The sequence below is a fragment of the Urocitellus parryii genome, unplaced genomic scaffold (genome assembly GCF_045843805.1).
Source record: "Urocitellus parryii isolate mUroPar1 unplaced genomic scaffold, mUroPar1.hap1 Scaffold_40, whole genome shotgun sequence".
In the NCBI taxonomy this organism is placed as follows: domain Eukaryota; kingdom Metazoa; phylum Chordata; class Mammalia; order Rodentia; family Sciuridae; genus Urocitellus; species Urocitellus parryii.
The window spans coordinates 4,073,685-4,096,442 of NW_027553586.1; positions in this window are offsets into that span (position 1 = coordinate 4,073,685).

Below are 22,758 nucleotides of genomic sequence, written 5' to 3' on the forward strand. Positions count from 1 at the left end.
TCCCTACCAAATTAAGGCAAATGACAGCTTTTACTAATGTGTTGCTTTCACTTGTTAGTGGTTGATGGTTTGAAGTGCTTTGTGTATGGTTATTGAAAAATATAAGTCCATTAATTAAAAAATGGAAAGACTCTTTAGCCCTAATGAAAAATGGGACAGTGTGTGTTAAAGGTTTTGATTCTTGACAGGGGAACATCCACGGGCCTGACACAAGCTGGAACTGTATTGTTAGAAAGTCAGGGGAAAATAATAGATGATTCAACCCCTTCTGGTTGCTATGGCAAGGAATTTTTAAGGCTTTTATTTAGGAGAAGTAGTTATCATTAGCAGCTCTTTGTTTTTAAAACAGAGATCCCTGCAAACTGTCAAGGCTCCAGTAGAATAGATGATTAGCACCTAAATAGAGAAAATCTTAGATTATTTGCAAAGAAAAGAGAACAGGCTCCAAACAGCTTTTGGACAGCAGGTTTGTGTTTCTCATTTTAGGGCAGGCTAAGGGATATAAAGATTCCTGGGCTAAAAGTCACATGACCCAAGTCTACAATAGTTCTATCTCAGCATTTACTTTCCCTGAGCCCTGGGGCAAATGACATTATCATTTTGTAACTTTGATGCTCATCTGTAGAATTATTAGGTTGGACTAGATCATCTGCAAGGGTTTTTGAAATTTTTCTGATTCTGCCTATTTCCTTTTGCTAATATAAGATACTGTGGTAGTTCCCCCAAGGGAGCATAGCTGTCCCCTTCTGCATACACACATATTTCAAATAGTGGCTACCCTGGGCATCATTTGCTCCTGAACCCAGTATGTAAGATGTAAAGGACTGTTGGGTGCATCCTTTGCATTTGCTCTTCAGCCCACACTCTAACTAAGCCCAGGGATATTCCAGGCATGTCCTAGGGCACTGTCATATAAACCTCTTGGAATATGACTCATACTAAGTAATACATTTCATATCACAATCCAAGGCACATTCACTCACACAAATGCACAATTCATTCAATGTATATTTAATGAGTATTAACCATTTTCTAGAGGTGATAGATACTATTGCAGTGAATAAAATAGACAAAATTTCTGTGCCTCATGGAGTTTTTAAACAGAGAGATAGTAAATAAAGAAACTATAATAAGAAACTATAGTATGTATATGCATCTTCATATATAATTGTATTGTATGTAATTCATTTTGATATATTAGAAGGTGATAAGTTCTATGGAGAAAAATATGAGAAAGTGAGATAGGAAATACCACAGGTAGCGGGGTCTGAATTTTAAGTTGTGTAGTCAGGGAAGGCTTTACTGAGAAAGTGACATTTGAGAGGGAAGGAACCCTTTTGCCCATATCTGTGAAACAGCATTACAGACAGAGGGAGCAATAAGTGAGAATATACCTGGAATGTCCCAGGAACAGGAACAAGGCCAATGGGGCCAGAGTGAGGGAGGTACATGGGACTGAACAGGAAGGAGGCTGGCAAATCATGGTGGGCCTTGTTGGCCCTCATAAGGACTTGGGCTATTACACTGAGATTGGCATCCCTAGATGGTTCTAGAAGAGAATGCCATGATCTGGCAGACCCACTCTGGATATTATAATTGAGAGTAAACCAAATACATATTCTGCGTGCATGTGCATGTGTGTGCATGCACACATAGAAACACAAGTTCTACAAACAGCACTTACCCTGTCATACCTGATGTCTTTTCTATTGTATTTATACTTATTCATTTAAAAATCAGGATAAGGGGTGTGACTCAAAGTGAGGTATGGAGGGACAGCATGGGTGGAAAATTACCTCTAGATAGGGAATAGGGGTGGGAGGGAAAAGGGAGGGAGAATGGGAATAGCAAGGATAGTGGAAGGAGACAATCATCATTATACAAAATTTATGTATGAATATGTGAATTTGGATCAACATACCTTATATACAAACAGAGATTTGATAAATTGTGGTATAAAGGTGTATTAGGAATTGTAATGCAAAAAATTATGAATGTAATGCACTCCTCTATTGTGATGTATGTAAGAAAAAAAATTAGGATCCACAAGTTAGTTTCAGGATCCACAAGTTAGTTTCAGGATCCACTATAGGGCAGTGGCTAGCATTTTGTAAAACAGATTATAAATTGGCCTGGGACCCCAGAGATATGGTAGATTCAGTTTCTTGTGCCAAACACAGTTGTGGGAGATATAGCATTCGATGTAGATCTTGAAGTCATATGTTAAAATGATTTTCAAGAAGTTTATTTTTGTTTTTGACTTGCTGCAATGAGAGCCCTATAATATTGCATAATCGTTTATAAATGTTTTTCTTCTTCCACATATTCAGTAATTTACTCATTCCCAATTCATACTTTAAATAACTTTATGAAAAATTTTTGTGTGAAAAATTTCAGATATGTTCCATCATTACTCAGCTTCTTATCACTCAGCTTCAACAGTGATCAAATCATGGCCAGGTGTCACCCCCATCCCTGGGATTATTTTGACACAAATCCCAGGCCTGGAATTCTTTCATCGGTAAATATTTCAGTTGGTTTCTCTAAAATATAGGGAATCCTTTTTTAATTTAGAAGATATGCAGCATTACTCTGATATTGATACACACACAGTCAGTCTGATTGGCAGTGTCTTTGTCCACTAGTCTGCGAAGGGAAACTCAGGAGACCTTCTTGGAGAGGACCTGTGGTTGTGCATTCTTTCCTCTTTTTCTGTAGATGGTGTTTCTTGATATTTCCAAAGCCCTGATGAAGCAGGTGCCTTCCCATCCTTCAAAACAAGTCAGTTCAATCCTGATTCTCTTTTAATACTTTCATTGATACTGAAATTCGGCTTGCTTTTCTGTGGCTCTTGACTAATCAAACAGTAAATACCTTGCATAAGGTCATGGATCTTATTCAATTTTATACCATCCCAGTGACTTAGGATGGATCCTGGCACACAGCAGCCCTCACATTTTTGTTAATATTTTACTTGTGTTTCTCTATAGAAGTTGGAGTAACTTCTCCCCTAGCCTTAAGCCTGTCACTCCTTTTTTGGTTCTGAAATGTTCCCCAGGGTCTCATGTGTTGAAGGCTTTGTCTTCAATGCAGCAGTGTTCAGAGGTGGGGCTTTTGGGAAGTGATTGGGTCATGAAGGCTCTGACCTCATCAATAGATTAGTTCATTGATGGTTTCATCATTTGACTGGACCATTGGGAGGTGGTGGAAACTCTAGGAAGTGGAACCTATTGAAGGGAGTGTTCTTAGGGACTACATCTTTCTCCAGCCCCTTCTCCTCTGCTCTCTCTGCTTCATGGCAGCACAAGCTGAGCAGCTTTGCTAGACTCCACCTTCCCTGCCATGACATTCTACCTCACCAAAAGCCCAGAGTTGGGTCCAAGCAACTACTGACTGGAATCTGTGGAACTGTGAGCCAAAATAAATCTTTCTGTCTCCAAGTTGTTTTTCTCAGGTATTTTGTCACAGTGATGAAAATCTGACAAAAACAGGCCATATGTCGCAACTGTGTTGAAACCCTGACTTTTTCTAGAAAGTCTCATGTGTAGCAGGATGGAGAACCTTTCTGAATCAACATCCGCTCTATGGGAGGAACCTTCAAGTTAAGCTCAGTTCTTCCAGAATTCTTTATCTCTTCTATTTCACAAACCCATGATCCTTATCAATACTGGAGTGCTCATCTTCTAGTGGTGTCTGCCCTCATTTCTATTAACAAATTTTTGACTGCAGACTTATTTGAATAAGGGTTACATTTTTGAAAATGTTTTCATTTCTGAATTTTTTTTCAGTTTTAGATAGACAAAATACCTTTATTTTATTTGTTTATTTTTATGTGGCACTGAGGATTGAACCCAGTGACTTACATGTAGCAGACAAACACTCTACCACTGAGCCATGACCCCAGCCCCCTGAACATGTTTAATAGTTATAATTTCAGATGATGATAAATAAATATTTTTACATTTGAATACATGGTATATACTAATCTGCTCTTGGCTATCCCTTATTTACTTATTACCCAAATATCATATGTATGAAAATTATCAAGGAAGTGCAATACCCTGGGTCTTATTCTTCTCATCCTTGCTTTCTCCCTCCTTTCCCTCTTTTCTCTGGTTGCTGGGAGCCCTGGTGCTAGGCTCTAGGAACATAAGGAGATATGAAGCAGCCCTGTTGTAACTTTATTCTGAGTTTGTCTCAGTGGACTGTTGCTCCATGAATGCAGAGACCCTGAGGTCACTCGCTGCTGGCAAAAGGACTGCCACACACTTCTTAAATTTTTTTTGGATGCATGACTAAATGTATGGAGACACGGCCCTCACTGTAAAGGAGTTCACAGCCCGAAGTTGGGGAGTGAGTGTGAACTTTGTGAGGCATTGTAGAATTGTGCAGTCATTGTTAGTCATAAATCCTTGTTGTTCACACTCCTTGCTTCCGTTGCTACCACTTCTGTGTTATTTACACCCTCTCATAGACACCAGCAGAGGTTCTACATGGGGACACTTATAAACAGTGGCTCAGGTCTCTGCCCCTAGATTGAGAACAAGAAGAGTGGGAGGCTGTCACCCATTCACTTTTCCTGGCACAGTAATTCTGTCTCCATGAAGCACTCCAGTTTTTCATTTTTTTCTGGTACTATAAATGACACAGTCTTGGGAGACCTTCTGGATGTCCTGATTAAGGGTCTTAATTGCCAGTGCATTGTTAAATATATGCAATGATAGAAAACCTCCTTGTCTTGTTCCCAACCTCATAGAGCATTTATTATATTATCAGGTATGAAGTTACCTACCATCAAATTGAAAAAATATCCCTCTACTGGCAGTTTGTTGATTTTATAATAACAAATGTTCAATTGAATCAAATTACTCCATCTACTGAAATAATTTCCTGCCTTATTCTTTTAATGAGGCTTTAATTGTTTTTAAATGTTTAATCAACCATGGAGTCCTAGAATAAATCCTATTTTATCATGTTGTATTATCTTTTAATGTCATTGAAATTGATTTGCTAAAAAATTGTTTTAGTTTTCATAAAAGATACTGAGTGGTACTTTTCCTTATATGTTAGATTATGTGGAGCTGTGATGAGATTGATCTCATAAAATGAGTTAAAATCATTCCATTTTTTTACTCTTCTCTGGGAGTGTTTGTGTAAGATCGGTGTAATTTCTTCCTTAAACGTTTGCAATAATTTTTTATGAGTCTGGAATTAATTTCTGGAGACATTAACCCATGGTACACATTTTAAATAGTAGGTATCACATTATTTTGATTTTCAATTTCTTCTCATGTCCATTTTTGGTTCACTGTATTTAAGAATAAAATTGTCAATTTCTCTAAGTAGTCAAATTTACTAATATAAAGTTGATCATAATATTCTCCTACTATCTTTTTAGTACCTCTATGATCTGTAGTAATGACTCCTTCCCCCCTCCCCCCCTTAAGTTCCTAACTTGTGTTTTCTCTTCTTTTTTCCTTGATTGGTCTGTTAGGTATTTATCAATTATATTAATTTTTCCAAGCTCCACACTGATTTTTGCCAAATTTTAAATATTACATATCATTTCCTATTTCTTTAGTTTCTTCTGGTATTTTCCCCTATATGTTTAATTTGCTATTTCCTAATTTTTTGAATTGAGTGTTTAAATCGTTCTTTGCAACATTTATATATATATATATATATATATATATATATATATATATATATGAAAAGTATACATTTCCTTCTGTGTTAGTTTTTTGTTACTGTGACCAGAATATCTGACATAAACAATTTAAAGGAGGAAAAGGTTATTTTGGCCCATGGTTTTAGGGGTTTCAGTCCATGGTCAGCTGGCTCCATTGTATAAGTCTGTTGTGGTGAGGTAGAGTGTCATGTTGGTGAGGGTGTGATGGAGCAGAGCTACTCATCTCATGGTGGCCAGGAAGCAGAAAGAGAAGAGGAGGCTGGGAACAATACCTTTCCAATCAACTACTACCTGCAACATGCCCCAGTGTATAAAGTTTCCAGTGCCTCCCAGATGTCCATTCAGGTATCAATGAACTAATACACCAATAAGGTTTGATCCCTCATGATCCACTCACTTCCCTAAAGTCCCACCTCTGAAAACTGCTGCATTGAGGACCAAGCCTTCCCCTAGGCTGGACCCCAATAAACCCTCATTAGGGAAACGCAAATAATAACAATGGCATGACACTACTTACCCACAAAATTTTAAAAAAAAGTCTGACAATATTGAGCTGTAATTACAGACGTTTTGTGATCTAGAGTACCCCTATCTACTCTGTAGAATTCTATATGATCAGCTCTTCTTCTAAATTTTGAGAGTAGTAGCCCAAATCATCCCCTATGGGTTTTATCTTTCCTTTTACATTCAGTCTTTTTATTCCATTCAGGAGGATGCCAATGTACTCAGAACTTCCAGTACAATACTGTTTCTCACTACCACCATCCCCAACTTAATCACAGTTCTGACTTTATAACTATAAATTTTGCCCGCTTTTGAATTTTATGTGCATGGAATCATACAATATTAACTGTATGGAGATTCATACAGTTTGGAGACTCATCCATATATTGTGTCTACCCATGGCTCATTCTTTTTAATTGTTGTAGAATATTCCAATTCCTATGTATTTAACTCTATCTACTTATTTATTCTGCTATTAATAGACTCTTGGGTTGTTTCCACTTTGGGATTATTACCAAAAATATGCTATTATGATTGTTCTTATAGGGAATTACTAGGCCATGTGGTAGGTATATATTCAGCTTTCCAAATTATGTCCAAGATGTCTTCTAAAGTGGCTTAATTAGTTCACCTTTCCATTTATCAATGTATGAAGATTTGACGTGTGACATATCTATTCCGTACCTATGCCCCCTTTCTTATTGACTTAAAACTCTGAAAATTCTTTTGACTTGGCTCTCTGAAACCCTTTCAGAAGTAAAATCCAATTCTTTTCTATTTTAAGAACAGGATTCTTTTCTTTTTTTTTAATGTTAGTATATTATAATTATACCTAGTAGTGGGGTTCATTATTGTGACATATTCACACATGACATAATTTGTTCCATTTCATTCCTCAGTATTTCCTTCCCCTCCTTCCTCCCTCTAATTCCCCTTTCTCTACTGGTCTCCCTTCTATTTATTTTTTTAATTGGTGCATTATAATTATACGTGTAGCGGGTTTTCCTTGTGATATATTCATACATCCACATAGCATAATTTGATCAGTTTCATTTCCAAGTACTTCCCCTTTCCCTCTCCCCCTCACTCTTCCTCAATCCCCTTCCTTTACTGAGTAACAGGAAGATTTTCATCAAGGGAAAGGTAATTACATTTGACCAAGCTGTAGAAAACACCATAGGTGGAGCAGAAGCTAACAAACATGGTGGGAGAGATGGTCTCAACTCCACAGTTGGACCATCCTAAGGCCATTTACCAAAAGAGAAACCATTGGGTGAAATTAATGTCCTTAATTGAGAAGCTCTTACTTCTTAACCATGAATATATTCATTCCCCATAAATTTCCAAACTATGAAAAATTATGAAACAATTTATGATTAAGTGATGTTACATGTGAACATAGTAAGTATAACCATAAGGGACTGACTTTTAGGACATATTCCAATGCTACTAAATTTTAAGTAAGTTACATACATACTTAGTAATATAACTAAGTTATGATAAAAAGAAACCTAAGCCTAGAGATGTAGCTCAGTGGTAAAGTACATGCTCAACACCTGGTAAGGCCCAGCATTCAATCCCTGGTCCCCTACCCTAACCCCCACCAAAAAAAAGAATTTTTTTTTTGCTTTCTGTGTTTGTTGAATTCACAAACAGGCTTATTTTTAAAATCCTATATTATTTAAGAAGAGATTACAGGAGAAAAAGTCAAACACTACAGGCTCAAGCACCATTTCTGTTACTAACTGCATGGCCCTATTCAGTGTCTTTGTGTCAGTCTTCAGAATCTACAAAAATGATGGAACATTACACCTTCAGTTTACTGAAAAGGTTATTGTGAGGAACAATTGAAGTGACCCATAATAACTAATCCATATGGGAATTTTAAAGTTAACAAAGCACTTTCTACATATTTTCATTTTTTAAATTTACAATAATCTTGTATTTGGTAAAGTGCAATTCAAAAGTAAGGTATATTTTCTTTTATATGATAAATTACTGGATAGTCTTATTGGTTATATGCCCTTTGCCATAAGTGAAGTCTGGTGCAGGCTGTTTGCAAGTGTATTTTGCCCATTTCTCCTTGGCCTTAGTAGAAAGCAGTGGAGGGAATGACTCATAATAAGTAAAACACATATCATATCCTGGAGATAGGAAATAAGGATAAAGGCAGATTTCCATTCAGGAGAATTTATTTGGGCTTTGGAAGTAATTTAAAATGGCTCTTCCCTCTGTTGGAAATTTGTAGCCTGCCTGAGTTGACACCTCCATTTTCAATCACAGTGAGATTGCTTTTAGTTGCAGGAATTACTGAAGTCCTAGCCCTGCAACTCTGAAACCAAGCTCTTTTTAAACTCTTTATAGATCTAGAGCAGACAGAATAATGCAATCTTCTTTCCTGATTGTCATCGCATGCTTCACAAATTATTTAAATTAATCCATAATTTGTCTAAATTAAGAGGGGGGAGGATATAGCTTGATAAGAATGTTGCCCTATTAAATCTGGATATGGTGAATTAGTCTGGAAAGATTTGTTTGCTGTCAAATAGGTCAACTTTATTGTAAAGTGGTTATTGGGTTCATCTATACATGTAGGCTAGTCTAAGAAAAAAAATCATATGTGAAGTGATTAAAATCTCAAATCAGTCTACCAAAGCCAAGTATGAGAAGCTGTGTGTGTATGTGTGTGTGTGTGTGTGTGTGTGTGTGTGTATGTGTTTGTGCATCTGCACCCATGTGCACGGCCTGCTTTCTGACTGTCCATGTGCAGGGGGAAGTGTGCATGTATGTTTGGAGCAAAATGTTGATTCTGTTTGTGAGACTGAGTCTGGTATTGGAGCTAGTATTGAGCATCTCTTGTTTTCTTATCCTGGTTTTTGCCTTTTGGAAAAATCTAATCCAGGAGTAGAACAAAGTCTTAATCCTTACTACATCTCCAAGGCACAGAGGAGGGGAGTGGATTACCTGCTGTGAGCTCCTTGAGACCCATTTTTAGAAATCACCACTAATTGTATTGGCAAAGGTGACTTACCACATGAGGGGGAAGTTCTAATTATTGAGCAGATGTTAGAGTCACTGAGCTTTCCTGGAGTTAAGACATTATTCTGAGACATGTCCTACAAGCCATGGGATTAAGCCTTTATTAAAAAAAAACTCCTGAAATGGTGTTTGCAATGTGTCATTCCACTTGAAAAAATAAATAGGATGGAATTAAATGAACACAGAAAGATTACTTATCTTATAATTAAGAACATTGTATGAGAATGAATTTTGAATTTATAGCAGTTTCTGGGCTGGCTAGAGAGACATATTAAATAATTTTCCTTTTTTAAAAACATCTTTTGAGACATAAATTCTCTGTGGGGGAAAAACACTGAACAATGAGCTGTCTTTTCTCAATTGATTGCCTGTAGCATTCCAAGTGCTTTGAAAAACAAAGGGAAATTTAACATTTTAAAATGATCTTTCAGAAATCTATAATTGTAAGTAAGAAAAAATGAACCAAAGTCCTAAAGTATTTAGACTTTTTGGAAACTTCATGATATAAGTAAGCTAGGTAAGGCTGGGGATAGATCCATCGAGGATGGAATGAAACATAAACATGAGTCATTAATATTTTTTTAATGGACCACTGGAAAGCAGAACGTTTAATGTGATTTAAAAAAAAAAAAAGAAAGAGAGGGGTGGGGTTGTGGCTCAGCGGTAGAGCACTCACCCAGCATGTATGAGGCCTTGGGTTCCATCCTCAGCACCACATATGAATAAATAAAATAAAATAAAATAAAGGTATTGTGTTCAACTACAACTAAAAAATAAAAAAAGAAAGAAAATTTCCTGACATGAAGGGAGTTACTGTCTTAGTACCTCCTTAGAAACTTCACAGAACTTTATTTCATCTTTATTGCAGTGCACAATAACCGCTAGCATTAGCCAGGGTCTGTGAGTTTCAAGATCTTGGCTAAAATGCCATATGTTCTTAAATACAGCAATGTGCAGAGTTGAAAAATCACCTATTTTCTAGATGGAAAAGAAAAATTCATTTATATGGATCAGAATTGAGTTCATACTGATTTGCCCAATAAATGGCTTTTCAAGTTTTCTCTGGAATTGTCCTGATGATCTAAATTTTTCTCAATGTAGGCTCCAAATAATTAACAGAAAAAGGTATAATTTTAAGATATTTGGATAACGAGTAGATTTTGATAAACTGTTTTTTTTTTCCTTCATTTTCCTTTAAAGCAAGTTTTCTTTACTTTTCCTATCTACAAAATGGAGAATGAAAAAGGCTGCTCAAAGCAGTGAGATACGTCAGGTACACTTGTGTTTCCAGAAGGAAGTTAAAGTGTGTGTGTGTGTGTGTGTGCGTGCACGCGTGCAAACACACACACACACACACACACACACACACACACACACACAGCTCCTGTCACTGTTGTACTTATAAAAGGAGTGACAGAGGTGTCTGGATCTCAGGTCATTAGAGCTATGGTGAGATGTGACAGAATATGGTTAGAACATTCCAGGGCGGCACACATCAATGTTGAATTACCATCACTTCAGACTGTAACTGTGTTGGCAGTTAGTGGGTCTTGTTACCCCCATGGCTCCCACTTAAACAGCAGTGCAGCCCCCTGACAGCAAATAGCTTTCAGAGGAAATGTCTCTGTGGCTTGCTAGGCACTGTAGCCCACATCAAATCATCCACTTTCCCATTTTCATATTTTTCTGACTTGGACTCATTTTTCGGGCTCAGTGATCTCCTTTCTGCCATTAGCCAGCTGCACTCCATTAAGTTGCTTTTTGTTTCGCAGCAATGGATTCCCTGAATTCTCAGATCTCTGTCTGCTCTTCAGCCTTGTTTCCTCCTTCTTGTGGTAAAGCACCCAGTTTTCTCATGGAGGCCTACTTTTTCCTACCTAAGTCCATCTAGATCTGGAGCTTCCAGGGGTGGCTTTCATTCAGAGACCCTGGGATTGGGCCAGAAAGGGCATATGATCCCATGGGATCCATAGGCCATTTGCTTGTAGTCATGCATCTGGGACCAGAGATAGATCCACTTCTGTGGAAGCACAGTCAGGATGGAGAACAGCATCCTGGTTCTTGTCATCTGAACCTGAATCCAGTAGTGGCTGAACTTCTGCTCATGGCCTTTTGGATCCCCCCCCCCTTTTTTTTTCTTCCCGTTAAACTAGCTGGGGTTTCTAACTTCTGTTACTAGCATCAGAAATAACAAAAAGCAATATGGGCATAGTATCTGCAGTCCACGTTCAGGAGAACATCAGTCTGTCCTTATTTTATCCCAAGTAATTCCACAAATAAATCAAGGTTTCAAAACTTTCATATATATAGATACCAGGATTTATCAAGCTGGTTGTTGTCCATAAAGGCTTTGAGTTGTATGAAAGTCTTTCCTTACAAAAATGGCAGCAACTTTTCCCCCTAGTGTCTTTGGTTCTGAATCATATAATTCCTAAGTGTTTGAGGGTTAAAGAGGGCACTTTGGCTACTGAGACCCCAGGCTGCAGTTGACTGAGGCCAGCAAGGAAATTCATCTTGGGAATTGTAAACAGACTTGTAAACCTAAGGCATTTTATGAGGATATCATAGGAGACAATAGATTCAGGACCTTACTGTCATTTTTATCATCAGAATTTGAGTGAAATGGGACTTTAAAATAGGAATTCCTCTTTTCTTACTCTTTCTTCCTAGCTTCCTGTCTATTCTACTTTTAAAATTTTTTCTCCCTGTATTTCCCTGATCTTTTCTTTAGTTTGGTGGCCAGCTCTTCCTCTCATCTTGTCAGATTTCTTTTGATTCTTTTCTGTCTATAGCCAGGAAACCTTACTAAATCGCTGTCTTCCAAGGTCACAGCTTCTTTCTTCCTTTGAGGAACAATCTTCATCCCTTCTCTCTTTCACTCTGTCTCTCTTTGATAGAGCTGTAATCAACGGATACAATTTTCATGTCTAGGAAATAGTCTTTCTTATATTTCATAGACTTAATTTCATCCTGGTAGCTTCAAACCTGAAAATGAGATAAGTGATCTGATATTTATTTCCATCACAGAACAAAGGTATGTCTTGCTCATGGTGATGGGGTTGGTGGAGGCCATTCCTCTCCCTTTGAGCTGATTGTGTATCCCCTGTGTGTGCACTCACATATTTTAGAGTTGTTGAATGTTCATTGGATGCAGGATGACATTAAATTTTGCAGGCTTCTTTCTAAACTGTTATTTATACTCCCCATGAAAACTTCAGCTATTTTTACGACAGACATTATTTGAAAGGAGCAATGGTGACAATGACTATTCATTGATTATTTTCATTGAATTGTTCTCATATGTCTATAAGATGGTCCAGTCTTTGAACATTCCTTGTTATGTCTTGTTTGTCTTAATTTCAATTGCCCTTTATAATAGCTTGAAGGTTTGCATTATTTTTACAAAATTGGTGGAATTTTTATTTACTCAATTAAGTACCCCTTTCTTTACTGTTTCCCAGGGTTATAGTAAAGAAAAAACTAACACAGTTTCAGAGCTCATGCTCCAGAGTGTGAGTATCTGTGTTTCAACCCCACCAAACTAGTTTTATGAGGTAGGTAACTCAGGGAGTTTGTGGAAGGGAGGGGAGAGGAAAGTGAAGGGACTAATCCAGAAATCCAGGGACACCTACAGTTAAAGATCAGAGTGAAAGAAGACCCAGCAGAGCAGACAGCCTCTAAAGTTCATGTGCCCTGGGGGCTGGTGCTGCTTCTTGGGCATGGGCTCCTGGGACACATGCCACGTTGTGCCTGAGTGCATTGATCATCAGAGGGTGTCTGCTGACAGTTGGGTGAGCAGAGCTCAGCCTCCTCCATAAACAGCATAGAGATGATAGTGTTGGCTCGGCAGTGGCATAACAGAACAGGTCAGGATGGGAGCAATGACCTCACCTGGATTTCGACAAGCACTGGAGATGTAACTGATAAAGCATGTCGACTCATTTGTCCATACAAGCCGTCTGCAATGAACTGTGTGCATTGCTGCTCGTTCTGTTTGTGTTGCAAACTCCATTTCACCTTGGAGGTTGGCTCCAGGGTCGTCTCTTACTGAGACAGTTCCTCAATTCAGTTCAACAGATTGCCACGGAGACATCTCAGTTTAAGTGAGAAATTTCTACTGAATACCCACTATGATCAGACGGTGGTGGCTGTTCCCATTGACTCTAGATTGGAATTGCCTTGCCCTTCATCTTTGCTCAGCTCTCATTCTATTTTTCATTAGATCACAAAAACTAAATCACAAACCAGGGAAGATTCACTTTGCACGAGAGAAAAGTTCTGAAAATGAATTATTATGTAAAATGAATAATGTTTTAATTGTACTAGAAGATTTTCCTATCAAGAGGAAATTCTGGTGCTAACTTGTTTTTGATTTATCTCTTTGGTAAAGGAGAATTTTTACTTAAAGGAAAAATAAGTCAAAATTTAATAATTTTAGGAATCCAAAACAATATCAAACACATTTGGAAAAAAAAAAAAAAAACACATGTTTTTGAGAACCTATGAGTGGTGCATGCTAACAGGAAGAACCGATGTCAGGAAGACCACCAAAGGATGTTTGCTGGCCTGAAGGAGAGGGTGGTCTTACTTGCTGACGTGGCTGATTGTGGCAAATCCCGCAGTGTAAAAGATGAGAATCTGGAGAGAAGCGACAGAGAAAGAAGAAAAGGGAAGATGGCAGGTGGTGGACACTCAAAGTGGCAGAGGAGATCAAAGTCAAATAGTGGAAGTGGCAGCAAACAGAACTGGCCAGTGGTCTCTGAAAACAGAAGCCACCTGTTCACGAAGCTGTGTGATCTGACATTTGCTGCTCCTGCCTCAGAGTGCGTTGGCTGTAGATGGCCCAAGCTCCACTGTTTTCTATCTTTCCTCATGGTGCCAGGTGTTTTTGCCTAAGGAGACCTTATAAGTTCCTCCTGAAGAGCTCCTCTCCTGCTGCTCTCTGTTCTAAGTGCTTTGTGTATCAAATAATTTAACCATGCAGCAACCTCTTGGGGAATCATTATCTCCACTTCCTAAACCAAGTAACTGAGTTTCAGAGAGGCTGAGCAGCTCACCCCAAGTGGGCAGCTTTGAGTGGAAAAGCAAGATGTGGTTGGCAGAATTTTCAGATAGCCCCCAAGATTCCTATTCCTCAAGTACACAACTTGTGGAATCCCTCCCCTTCAGTGTTGACAGGACTTGTAAAGATAACGGGAGTTCACTCTCCTGATGAGGTTACATTATACAGCCAGGAGAAAGAGATTGTGAAGATAATAAGTAATGTTCCTAATCAACTGATTTTAGAGTCAAAAGGAAACTATCCTTTTGGGTGGGCCTGAGCTAATCAGGCGAATGCTTTAAAAAAGGGTCTGGGTTTTCCCTGAGGAAAGAGAACTGAAATGAGAGATTCTTCTGCTGACCCTGAAGAAACATGCAGCCATTTTGTGAGCAGTCTAAGGAGGGGACCATGTAGCAAGTACCTGAGAGTGGTCCCTGGCCATCAGCTAGCAAGGAAGTGAGGACTTTGGTCATCCGCCTCGGAGAAATTATAACTGCAACAACCATGGGAGTTTGAAGAGGCACCTGGGCTTGATCAAGGAGCACAGCCTGTGAGACCCAGACCAGGGTGCTCGGCCACGCCATGTCTGGACTTCTGACCCACGGACTGGGGGCTAGGAAGTGAGTGCTCTTTCAAGCTACTGAATTTGTGTGAACTTGTTACACAAAAATAGGAAATGAATATACACGGGTCCGAGGCTCAGGTTTCTGGCTGCAGAGCTCACATGCTGCATCCTCACCCCAATCTTCCTCCTAGAAATCATCTCAAAAGTCACTAAATCCTGGAACATCAAGGTTGAATGAGGACCATCCAGTCTAGTGGCTTAATATGACTTTTCCTATACAGCAGAAACCTGTTTTGGGTCCCTCTGTTGGTCAGAGACCTGCTCTGCTTGGAGTTGGATGTGAGAGGTGGAAGTTTATGCCCCAGTGGTGCCCCATCCCTTCTCAAGGCACCCCTGAGGAACACAGTTTGAGAACCACTGATCTGATCAAGCAACCCATCCCACCTTTACATTTTCCTCTCCACCATCCTAAGCATGGTTTGGATGCCTCTCTCCACTTGCTATATGTAATCCAACTTTTGGAAAGTTTTCTTTCTTCCTTTTTAGTACTGGGCATTAAACCCAGAGGTGTGCTACCTCTGAGCTACATCTTCATTCCTTTTTATTTTTTATTTTGAGATGGGGTGTTGCTGAGGCTGGCCTCCAACTTTGAAATCCTCTTACCTCAGCCTTCTGAGTTGCTGGGATTATGGTGTGCACCGCTGTGTCTGGAAAGTCTTTCTTTTGCATCAAAACCTGTTCCCCTCTAATTCCTGTTATTTGTGTGGATCTAGCCATAGGTAATACACAGAACAAATGGAACCCTTCTCCTGTAGGACAGATTATCACATCAGGTCTCATGTTTCATGTATGCTTTCTATTTTCTAGACCAAACCCCTCCATGCCCTTATAGGAGTTTCTAGTCCTTACTTTCCTACTGAACTTCAGCAAGCCTGTGTTTCTCTAAGAGTAGGGTCAGGAATTAAGCACAAACTCTTGATGTGGTTTGCATCTCATAAGACACAGCAAGCCTCATAGAAGCCACAGTCTAAATATTCTTTTTCCATCAATGCAGTGTTAGACCACATTTGCTTTTTGGCAACCACCAAGAAGTGCTGACTCATACCACACATAGCACCAACCCAAAGGCCTTTCTATACATGTGGCTGCTAAGGTATGTCTCCACAGTCCTGTAGTTGGGTGTGTTTATTTTAACCTGAGTGCAGGCTTAACAGTTCATCACCCTCACATCTCATCAGGGATTTGTGGCATATCTTGTATGATCCTGTTTATGTCATGCAGCAACATTGCTCTGTTTTCCCAGCATTGCCTCAACTCTGATTTTGATAAGTATGCCATAAATATCCTCATTGGAGTTATTGACAGAATGTTGAAACTGGACAGGACTGAGGTCAGAGCCCTCTGGCACCACACTGATGATCTACTCCCAGTGTTTGAATCTCTGAAACAGTTACAGCCAACGAATTGTATCATCTGATGGCAGCCATCCAGCTCCTAAGGTACCCCCAGAAGCATCATGAACTCTTTCCTGGCACCCAGGTACAAGGCGTTGAGTCCGCTTGCCCAACCTCCCAAGCCATAGCAGCTCCTCCTGAATGCTGGCGAGTGCTGGGCAGTATCTTTCCCACAATGGGTACCATACACAGCCCTCTATAGTTTGCTTCCCTTGGCAAGGGGGTGGGGTGGGGGGGGACAGCATTTTCTCCTACAATTTCAGTCTTTTTCATCTTTTTCTTTTCTTTTTTTTTCTCACTCCGTGAGAAAACATCAGGACGATTTAGGAGATAATTTTTTTAAAAAATTATTTGTTCTTTCTAGATATACATGACATAGAGTGTATTTTGATGTATTATAGATACATGGAATAGTGTAACTTGTTCCAATTAGGATTCCATTATTGTGGTTGTCTATGATGTGGAGTTACATTGGTCTTTTATTCATATATAAGGATAGGAAAGATAAGTCTGATTCATTCTACTATCTTTTCTATTCCCATCCCTCCTCCCTTCCCATCATTCCCCTTGTCTAGTCCAATGAACTTCTAATCTTCCCCTCCCTTGTAGTGGGTTAGCATCCACAAATCAGAAAGAACATTCTGCCTTTAGTTTTGGGGGGGTTGGCTTATTTCACATAGCATGACATTCTCCAGTTCATTCATTTACCAGCAAATGCCATAATTTCATTCTTCCTTATGGTTGAGAAATATTCCATTGTGTATATAAACTATATTTTATTTATCCGTTCATTTGTTGTAGGGCATCTAGGTTGGTTCCATCTAGAGTGGCTATTGTGAATTGAGCTGCTATAAATATTGTAATGGCTGCATCATTGTAGTATGCTGATTTTAAGTTCCTTGGGTATAAACTGAGGAGTGGGATAACTGGGTCAAGCAGTCATTCCATTCCAAGTTTTCTAAGGAATCTTATTTAGGCTATAATAATGAGTGTCAGCATACTTAAAAGATTGAGGAAGGGCTCTTTTGATTTCAGAGGAGAGCCTACACTTGGAGTCACAAGAAGTAGGGTAGTACACTAGAAAACTCAGGACAAGTTGTAGGAGGTGGCTGGGGTACATTAAAGGTGAGGTCCACATGGGACAGGGTGGTGAGGGAAATGCAGGATAAGCTGAGTATGTTTCCCAAGGTTTTCATAGGGCTAAAGTCAAGCAAACATCTGCAGACCACTCCTCTTTTCACCTGTGCGCTTTCTCTCTCACCCTGCCTTATGTTAAAGCACCTGGGGAGGGGGACATTGTTCTTGATAGCACTGGGGACAGCCTCTGCTCCATGTAGATTCTAGGGATGGATGAGCTCCTCCATTCACCCCAAAGTGAAGATTCTGCAAATCCACAGTACATGGAGGGATCAGAAGCCCACATGAGGGCTGGGGTTGTGGCTCAGCGGTAAAGTGCTTGCCTAGTACTTGTGAGGCACAGTGTTCGATCTTCAGCACCATGTAAAAATTAATGAATTATTAATTAATGGTATCGTGTCCAACTACAACTAACCCCCCCCCCACAAAACCCACATGAGTGGCAGGGCAGAGGTAGCCCATAATTGTCAACACATCACTGCTTTCCTGTCTTGGTTCAATTTTTCTTATACTTTTCTCTTTATTCATATTCATTATACAAAAATGAAAGTTCCCATGAAAGTTCCTGGATATTTATATTACCTAAGACCAAGTACTTGTATGAGATCACTGGGAAAGAAGTATTTTAATTGTTGCGGTGAGCTTTGACAGCATAGTGTCCACCTACTGTTCACTCCCTAGCATTCATTAACCTCCTTGTAGCCACCTCAGTTTCTCTGGGAACAGGGCTTCTATTCTCCTTGGCTTCAAGTCCATTTGTTCTAGGGGAGTTCCCTTGTCCTATTGGGGGAGTGGGGTGTCCTCTGGTTTAGCTTTGTCCAATCAGAATACAAGGTTCTGCCATGTTTGTTTCAAGCCAAAGAGAAACAGAGACTTTGTCGTGGCTTCTGGAAGAGAGAGCCTTGGTTCCTTTGGCTGCACTTGGCACTCCCGGGTTTCCAGGCTCAGCCTTTTCAGTGGACTTGCTTCCAGGAAGGGAAAGTCTGAGAGAGAATGGCAGCTGCACAGAGGCAGGGGGAGGAGAGGAGAGCAAAACTGGACTCTGAACACAGGAGGAGCAATGATGAAACTAGGCTTTGGGGGTCACTCTGGACTGTGAGTCTCTGGGCATCCGTTTTCTCACCTGTAAAATAGGAATCATGATATAGCTCTTCCTAGAGTTGTATGAGGACCAGAGGAGTCCTGGGAAATGCCGAGAACAGTGCTCAGCATTGGTGTGTACCCTGCAAGTGTCAGTCTTCATCTGAGCTCTCTCAAGCTGCAGCTAAGCTGAGACCTACTCCTGGATTTTTTCAGGCCTAAGAAAAAATAAAAAAATAAGGCTAATTTCCTCTCCTTCCTTTCTTCTTGGTTGCATTATTTGAAATGTATTCCCAGCATTTCTTTAAAATATATATATATATATATATATATATATATATATATATATTTATTTCCCAGCATTTCTTTAAAAAAATTGCATGTCATGAAGACCTCTGGAATTGCAATTAGATGTTCATAACAAGCAGTATTCAATATGTGCAGTGTTCTAAAATGATAATGTCAGATGTTTAAAATAAAATATAAAATCATTAAAATAAATATTTTAAAAACAATATTTTAAAAAAAATATACAGGGAAAGAGGAAGCCCAGAGTTAGCTGGGACTTTGGGTGGGGCTAGGGAGCAGATCAGAAAACATGGCGACCTATGCAGGGTTCAACCAGTGCTTAGCTGTGTGGTCAGAGAGGTCAGTTCTCCCTGCTATTCTGGTTAGAAGAATAAAGATAATAGCTGAGATTCCCTCTTTATTGAATTGAAAGTGAATGAAAGCTTTCTTAATCACCTTAAGTAATATATTTAATTTTCTCTGTGGCTGAAATGATAGAAATTAGAAACATGTGACTCTTAATGAGATTGATCTGCATTTTTTGATCACTTTAGAATTTGCAGTGTCTGTTTTAAGGTCATCCCCACTATTCTTGTTCTTTAACTAAGGGTTTTTGTTAGTCTTTTCCCCTCTGTTTTCTTCTGTGTTAAAAGCCCACCTGGCCTTCTGTGTGAGTCCTTGTTGTCCTTAACAGTCATCAAGGAACTTGGCCATTTGGGATGAGACCATTAGCAGAGGGCCTAGTCAGCTTTAATTAGCATACAGCATGCAGAGAGGAACAAAAGAAACAAAACTAGTAAACTAGAGAAAATGGAGACAAAGCCGCATGAGTAGAATCAGCTCTGGGAGCTGGGAAGAGGGAAGCCACAATGGTGCCATTGTCCCTTTTTCTTAGCACGTATAGCCAGGCCAGGTGTGAAGTGGGCACTTGTGGGACTGTGGAGCAAGAGAGGGATGAATACACAGGAGTAAGCATTTGGCCATGTGTGGATACACTTTGTTTTGCCAACTCCACCACCCTGGGGTGGCGGGGGAAGAAAATCACAAAAGAAAACCCAGGCTACCTGTGTACCAACACAAAATGCATTTTCCACTGCCCAGGTGAAAATAGCAGAAGCATTGAGTGAGGAACAATGTGACATTTACAAAAGCTAATAAGTCGCCCACTGACCTGAACCAGGGCATTTGTTTTTGCAAATTTTGCTGCTTATTTGCAAGTAAGTATTTATTTCATGCCTCACTATTTGGCGTTTAGGGTGGACTTAATTAAAAAAGCTGTAGCATCTTTGAGTCCAATTTCCTCTTTTCACATAGCATCTGTCCCTGACAGCTTCTGTGAGGCTCTGCCACTTGTTGAGGCCAGGGCGAGAGAAGGAAATGACAGGGGAGAGGCGAGGTGGACATAAGCCTCTTGTTGGAGGCAGCACTCTCCAATTCTGCATGACCCAGTCACATGCTTAGGGGGCTTCTTGGTTTAAGCAAGGCAACAGATGTCTCCGAGAGGGGGTGCTGGCAGCATCACAAAGGCCAGCAGGACTGCGGGTTAGGCATGAGTGAGCTAACGGGAGAGAGAGCTGCACATGCTTTTGCCCTCTGCTCAGAAGTGGAAAATACACCCAAATTAAATAAGGGCAAATTCTAGAACTGAACAGAGGGGGAAGGCAGAGAGAAAATACTTACTTGGAACAAGCATTACCCTGAGGGTGGTGGTGGAGGGAACTTGACTGTGTTCAAAGACAAACATGGCCCTGTGCTTTCTATTTTCAAACAGATGGCACAAAAGATAAAAGCCAGCCAGGGGTTGACTTTGCCTATAGATATAACACCATTTTGCTTTGCAAAACATAGCTACTTCTTTACACATTTACTTGGATGTTTGGTTCTGAGTGTGATCAAGAAAGAGAACTGAGGCTTTCCCCCTCTGGATGTGTCATTCTGTTACTGGGACAAGACTATCAGTAAATCCCAGCCAATCCATACCTCATTTTAGAACAAGTAATTGAGTTTGTGGTAAGCAAGCACTTACAGATGGATCATGTCCTTAATCTACTTTCCATTTGATGTTTTCAGTGTTGCTTTTAAAGCAGCTTGTTTGGAGTTCAACATATTAGACTTTAGTTCTTTGGGGACTTCATTCTTAAGTTAAAGGAATCTTTGTAAATTGTTTCGTCCCTTTATTTGGGCTTTGTTCCTGAAATTACTGAGACTCTGTATAATAAAGTCTGTATTATATGTTCTGTATTATAGCACAAGATGCATTGGACTAAATTTTCTGTGTTCGTGTTCACTTTCTAGGACTTTACATGGTATGTCCCTATCCCACAACCCCCCTCCCACCCAGATGTTCTGGACACATCTGATCTCTGGACAGCCCCTGTTGCTTTTATGCAAAGGAAACCAACCTCCTGACACATGCTGCCAGAAGCTTCTACTCAGAACACTGTTCCTTGTGGTCCTGGGGGTACCAAACATCTAATGGTGCCCTTTTCCTTCCACTTGACATCTAAAGAAAACAGTGAGCCTGATTGCTAAGCAGATTATCACAGATCCATGAAAGAAGGCCATCTCTGGTCCACATTAGGCTTAAACTCAAACATAGCCACAGGTCTAGAAAACCAGAAAAGTCAGAAACAATAGGGTGCACTTGACTCCGCAGTTTGAGATTTGTAAGCCATCAGTAAGTTTTACTGATGCTTTCCCAATTATACAAGTAATAAGATGATATTCGTAGGCAAATTCAAACAAAGTATAGATGAGGAATATGGACCAACTGCCTGCAAGTTCTACAGTTAGAAGTAATCACATAAATATTTTAATGTTTATGCTTTTAATTTCCTACATATATCCACATGTAAATATTTTTCTTACTATAAAGATGTGGCCAGACTCTTCATATAAATTTTATTTCAAAATCTATTATGAACATCTTTCCACATCTTTAACTATTAGACATCAGTTTAATGGCCATGCCTAGTTCAATTGCATGGATGGATTTTTTTTTAAACTAGCCAGCTCTTGTTAGGCATTAAATTGATTCCAGTTTCTCTTTATTCTAATAAACTGTGCTGTTATGAACATTCTTATAGCCAGAGCTTTATGCATTCTAAATTATTTCTTTGGTATTAAATCCTAGAAGTTTAATTCTTAGTTTTAAAACTTCCATGGTTCTTGTAGGATTTACCTCACATGCTCTTTAGTAAGACACAGAATATTTAGGTGGCCAAAGTTTGCAGCTTCTGACAATCTGAACTGAGGAAAAGACAAGGAAAGGATTTCTGTCTTCTATTCTCTGGGAAATTTTGTGTGCATTTTTCCCAGCTATGAATTTGAAAAGTACTGAGCCTCTCATATATTTTGGTTGTTCAAAGCCCTATATTTTATGTATATTTAAAGAAGGCTTCATGAATCACCAGGGATTGGTGTTTTTTTATAATTGTGTATGTTTGTATGCATTGCTGGGAATTGAACCTAGGGCCTTGCACATGCTAGGCTAGCACTGTAACACTGAGCTACCTCCCCAGCTCTTTTTATCTTCTTATTTTGAGGCAGGAGATTGTTGAGTTGTTGAGGTTGGCCTCAAACTTGCAAACCTCCTGCCTCCACCTCCCAAGTTCCAGAGATTACTGGTGTACTTCCGATGCCCAGCTATAATGATAATTTTACCATGACAGTTATATTTATTTGTACATCCCCTTATTGTAAGAATGTCTATAATTGTAGTCACAGGTGGCAGGGGAGGGAGAAGAACAGGGCAGTCCCTTAGTTCTTCTGAATAGAGATGCTTGTTTTTGATATGCTGAGCACAATAAAATACAGACTAATAGTATTTTACCAGAGAATAGAAAATACTTAAGAGAAGCCAGAGTGCTTTGAGACAACCTTCAATCCATTTACCAAAAGAGCTCATAATGGAATTCTCATCTCAAGGGAGGCCAAACATTAATAAATATTGAGCAAGAGA